The sequence below is a fragment of the Adiantum capillus-veneris genome, chromosome 12, assembly GCF_014529385.1.
Source record: "Adiantum capillus-veneris isolate H3 chromosome 12, ASM1452938v2, whole genome shotgun sequence".
In the NCBI taxonomy this organism is placed as follows: Eukaryota; Viridiplantae; Streptophyta; class Polypodiopsida; order Polypodiales; family Pteridaceae; genus Adiantum; species Adiantum capillus-veneris.
Genome location: NC_140942.1, coordinates 60,005,528 through 60,011,619, shown reverse-complemented (window position 1 = coordinate 60,011,619; position 6,092 = coordinate 60,005,528). Strand labels below are relative to the sequence as shown.

The 6,092-nt window shown below is 38.7% G+C and overlaps 1 pseudogene; it reads left to right on the top strand.

Moving 5' to 3' along the window:
* The first annotated feature begins 3,612 nt into the window (after positions 1-3,612).
* Positions 3,613-5,380, top strand: LOC147445796 (shikimate O-hydroxycinnamoyltransferase-like; annotated as a pseudogene).
* Positions 5,381-6,092: the final 712 nt, after the last annotated feature.

The following is a 6,092-nucleotide window of genomic DNA, read 5'->3' as shown; positions in this document are numbered from 1 at the left end:
AAAACGATCCTTTGAAACTGGAATAGGTAGCGAGTTCCAAGGTAGATGACAGATAGTAGAGACTCGAGAGTGAAGGTTACTATAGAAACAACAATGGAAGGACCTGTACACCCTATCTGATGAGTCTCAAATGCAAAAAAGTTTCAATGTTTGGCATGAATTTCTTAAAAATATATTATTTTAGCGTTTGTTAAACTCTCATCACAACAAATCCTTAGCTCCTTCAAAGAATCATATGTAAACTTATGCCCAATCTTACTCCTATCTCAAACACTAGGCTACAAAGGATCTTCCCCCATCCTATACTGGTAGTCCTATATTGCCATTAGTTTCATTTTCTTTAACAAATAAATTATACTTGGCTTCCACTAGTACATCAAAACCTTGAACATTTTTTAAATCTTCAATTACTTTGTACATTTCTATGGAGCATATATTCACAACCTAATTCCTAACACACAAATCACAATCCACTAAAGACTTCAAGTCTTCCATAGTATCCATAAATGAAACCTCATCAAATACACCTATAATCTTGAGGGGTTACTATATGTAAGATCGATATATCGTGTGCATCCAAGGATAGTTCATAAAACCCCTTAGCTATGAATTTTTCACCAAAAAGGAGACCCTTTTCTTTGTCCATATATAAATTTCTTTTGAAGACCAATTTTTCAACACTCTTCTATACGTGAAAAAAATTTGAGAAACTATAGGAAACAGTATTTCCTACTATTGAACCCATGTGATAGAAAATTTTCTATTGTAGTGACCCCCCGCCCCCCTCCCCCCCTTCCCAACCTATTTCCTACACGAACCATCCATTCATGATTTATATATGTTGGTGATTTTCCTTTTTGGTATGAAATATTTGATATGGGGTTAGTCTATGATCCATAGTCTATTAATGCAATGCATGGCTCTTCTAAGTCCCCCGCTTTCACTAGGGTCTCAGTAGCTGCTCTTGTCTAATGACTCTTAGAGTAATATCTCCTATGAGTGGTATCTTATTCATCTTCATCACCCAAGAAATGACCTTTGTTTACTTCTCTTGTAGACTTGTAGCATCCAATAACATTTTCATTGCTTTGTTTAACATATACATGTACACATTATGCATTTCAAAATTCTTCTTCATCCTCCACACAAATAGACTTAGGAAAAGATTCTTGCTTTCTCTTTATAATGTCAATTATTTCTTTATGGAACTCCTGATCTTCTATGCCAAGAACCTCACCCAGAGTAAATTCAACCTTATTATTCAAAACCCTCTCTTCTATTTATTTTTTTTTGAGATTTGTTGTTGCCTCTATATTTGAGGTAGTAAGCTGATACATTTTGTCCAGATTAATTGCGACTCTTTTTTGGTTAATAGGCTCCACTTTCAACCCATGGGCGGTTGCCTCAACCATGGAGATGACATGTCTAGTAGCCATGTCCTCAAATAGCTTATTCCCTTCCTCCTTTGCCAAATTCCCTCCCAAAGGCTTACCTATTTCTCTTAAGTGAATCTTGCCTCTTTAAAGAAAAAAAGATCGTTCATCAAAGCATTCATTGAACCTTTCACAACCCCTCCTTTCATTGTTGAAACCATCACATCGTATGCACATGCACTTGTGTACAAATCCTTCTCTATTTTTAGGTCTTTGCCTTGTAGGTTGTCTTGATGGTTCTCTTCTAACCTTGCAACCTTTAACTCCAGTTCTTGAATTTCCTTGAAAACAAAATATAAGATAGATTTTTCCCTCTTTGGAACCACAATAATAGCCTTTATAAAACTCTCACGAACACTTGGGGCTTGAGTAGGTTTGACTATGATCTTGTCTCTTTGTCATTTCTGCTTAGCTAGCCCCCATGCTCATTTCCAATTCCCCTTACATGCTCATTCATTTGAAGAATCACAACTAGCTAAAAACTTTATACCATCTATGCTTCAGGTACTCAATGTAGCTCCATATCCTTTACATAACCACAAAGATACTTTGTTACATATCTACCATTAGATTGGTCAAGTTTATCGAGCCCTTATTGAAGGAGTTTTATTGAAGAAAGTTCTTTCTTTTAATAGCTTGTTTATGCTACATAAACACAACAAATTAAGGCTTGAAACATTTGCATTGCAATTGAATCAAATTGTATCCCATGTTGCTCTTGTTTCTCTATAACTTTACAGCTTTCTATTAAGGTCTTCAATTAAGCTTCCGTTCCATCACCCTGGCCCATTGCACGTTGGGTTCACCAAAAATGACATATTAGAAAATTTGCGGCGGTGTTAGAAAAGGACCAAGGTTTTGACTTTGAGAGTTCATCGCAAAAAATAGTAAATCAAAGACGAGCTAGTCAAAGCAAAAGACACACTAAAATTGAGAAAAACTATATTCATGAAATCTTCCATCTAAAAAGTACCAAGATCAACTCAAAACACTTGTTTATATGAGGATATGGTGTAGCCTCACGCCTAATTGCACATATGAAGTGCTCATTTGTCTTATTAAAAACCCTAATCTTTCACTTCAATTACGAAATAAGACCATTTTATACAATCTTAGGCGCTTCATTAGACAATCCCAAATGCTTACTTGAAGAGAGAAAGCCCTAATTGATGGCCTCACGAGCTCGAACATGAGGTAGAAACACTAGGGGACTACTCTGTAAAGTAGTCCCCTAGCTTGAGCAACCATGGCCACCGTTGTAAATGTGGCATTGTGATATATACTTCTTTGGCTATTCTTGGATTTCCTTTATCAATATATTTCCATTTTTAGCCTAAGCAAGATGTTGAAACCCACGTGTCAAGCACTTTGGATACATTGTTTATGGATATACATGAAGCTTGCTATTTTAATAGGAGATCAACCGCATTAGACTTTCCAAGCAAGATGAGCGTGCCACTTCAAAACACTTGAGAGTTGTACATTCCTAAATCAAGTTAAGCATTTATTCATTTGAGAAAATGCGCAAGAGTGCTACGTACAGGGCCTCGTCTCCCCAGTAAGGTATGCACATAATTGGAACCATGGCAACCTCTCACACATATGACATTATGTACATTGTAGCATTTGGTCCTAGGTAGATATTTTATTTTCACATTATACACATGTTAACAAATTGAAGTTTTGTGATGGCTGTGATATTCTATTTTCACAGAATTATTTATGTTTCTATCAGAATCTATTGTTTCTATTTTAACTCTTACGGTGTGTTCCACAATAAGCTTGTAGAATCATAGGATTCTACAATACTGCAAGGTTCGTAATTATCACCCAAACTATGCGTTTACTTGGCCAACACAGTTAGACTATGGGGCACGTTTACTTGCAAAATAAGAAATGATGATGGAAACTTGCATCAACAAATTTCGGGGCAAAGCCATTTAAAAAGTCATTAGCACAGTAGCACAGCACCACGCGAGGGGAGAAAAACGCCACGTGCGATTTCGTTATTTCGTAGCATGACGTAGTTGCCGGGGAGGCGCGCGAGGAGAGAGAGAGAGAGAGAGAGATTTAGGAGCAATCCACAGAGAGAAAGTCTCTACGCCTTCTCTATAAGAAGAGAAGCGGCCACACATCACGTTCCGCACTTTGGCATCTGGTGTGCACTTTGCAGCTTGGCATGCAAAACTCAAAAGCGCTAATATTTTTCTCGGTACTTCGAAGGGCTAGAGCTTTGAATCATGTTTACAATATGTTTGTCTATGCTTTGCCAGCTCCTAAGGTGAATTGGCTCTCTAGAACTCACTTACTAGTTTGAAGATGAAGGTGACAATCTGAAGGTCGAGATTGGTACTGCCCAGTACAGAGACTCCAAGGCGAGTGCCGAGGGTGTGCTTCTTGTCGAGGCAGAGATCGATGCCATTATCAATGACTTTGGTGATTTTGCACCCACTCTTGGCCTTAAACAACATGTGCCTCATGTGACCTACACAGAAGAGTGAGCACATCCTATGTAATTATTATGCACCATATTGGTTTATTTCGTAACAATAGTCGACACAAATAATCTATAAAGGTAACATTCTTTCAATGATTAGGGGCCTCGCTTGGTGTGGGGATGGAGCACCATGTTGCTGTTGGGATCTCCAGTACCCATTTCGTCAACACATGCGTAGACATAGCAAGGGGGGGAAGGCATTCGACATCATCCTTTTATCACGTACCCTTTTGCGGACGCGTGACCCATCTACACTAACATTTTCGCACATCGAGTATCAACCTCCCCCTTCATTATTGCCCTCTAGCAAATATGATCGCGGCATTGCAGTACAACGAAATGAAGTGGCAAAATGCAAGAATAAGCTCTCTTCACATCATAATGACAGTGGGCCGATAAATACGAACGACAATGTGGCCTGCAATTTTCTTCCTCACTCGAGCACATGTAAAAATTATGGTTGGTTGCTCAATTGCATAAGATAGTGTTCATATGTCCCGTTCTATAGTGTAATTTTTCCAAAAATCTAGCATTTTGGTTATAGATGCCTCTAGACATGATGTATTTTGGCATAAATATTGGTTTCCTCATTGCCCTAATCTTAAAAATTGAGATTATGAAAATGCTTTGTTTCGAGCACTGCCAATCACACCCATGCAGAACTTCAACTCTAATTGCTAGCTCTTGGAATAAGTAATAAGCATTTTCTTTTGTAGAGTGTTAGTCCAATAACAAGTGACGATTTCCGCTACGGTTGTTCATAATTTATTGTACTATTATGTTCATATTTTGTGTAATTTGAACATATTCACTCTGTGGTGCTACATTTAAGGTGTTTTCTAGGGAAAATTGTTGATATTGAGCATTTTAATTTTGGCAAGCTGTGGAGCTGCAAGCGAAGGCAATGGATGGAACAAGAGGGGACACATACAACACATACGAGGCAGTGGCAACACATGTACATGTGTGGAGGTGTGTGTCAAGGGCACGAGGGTTGAGTGAGAAACAAAAGACAAAATTGTAGATAGCAATAAAAGGGAGAAGCCGATTGCAACCAGCCTTGCCAAGAGGCTACTTTGGCAATGCCATCTTCACTGCCACACCCATGGCACAAGTCGGTGAGCTAGACAAAGGCCATCGCACGTATGGACGATGAATATTTACTATCAGCACTTGAGTATTTGGAGCTACAACCTGGCCTAGAGTTTCTTGTTTCAGGTGCCCACACCTTTCCACTCCTAATGTTCGTATCACCTCTGGGACCCACCTTTCCATCCACGATTGCGACTTTGGTTGGGGCTGCCCCATCTTCATGGGCCCTGCTAGCATCCAATTTGAAGGCCTTGCTTTCATGCTTCCTAACCCCTCTAGTGGTGGTGGCCTCTCCATTTTCCTTGCCCTTGCCTCCCACAACATGCTCACCTTTGAGCAACTCCTATACCAGTTTTGATTGTCTCCATTGCCCCTAGTACTCTTTTTAGTACGAAATGGGCATGCTAACTTTTGTATAAGTATTTTTAGCTTGCAAGGTCCTTCTCTTAATTCTCTGAGATTCATTCAATGGGCATGTGAGTTTCTCTTGTTTTAGAACACCCATGTGATTCTTCACCTTGTTTGGCTAGCCAAAGCTTTACAAGATTGGCCTTACTATGCTTTTTTTTATTGAAATGCATTTTCATTATTCAAAGGTCCATTTTTGACACCTTGTTTCCAAATGCAAGAAAAGCATACCCACATGTTGCATGGAGAGGAAAAGATCTTAGGATGATTAATATTTTTATAAAATCCTTGCATGGAGAGTATGTTGATTTGTGAAATTTTTCCTTCAACAATGGGCAAGAATTTATTGCATTCTAAGATTACAAAAGTATGGGCAGCATTTTATTGTCAAGAAAGATATTCCAAGAAGGAGATTGTCCATGTTTGACATTAGTTTGGTGTTTTTAAAACTTACATTCTTGCCATTCATTCTAATTTCTTTCACTGCTCATTTCTCTTGTAATCTTGATCATTGAGGCCTTGATCTGGGTCAGCAAGAATTATTGTCGATGTTATGCATTTCAATGTTGTTTTAAAGCTCACCTTGGACTTCAACTTAGACCATGCATAAATTCAATGGTATGATATTATACATGATTGGATGTGGGGGGGGGGGGGGGGGG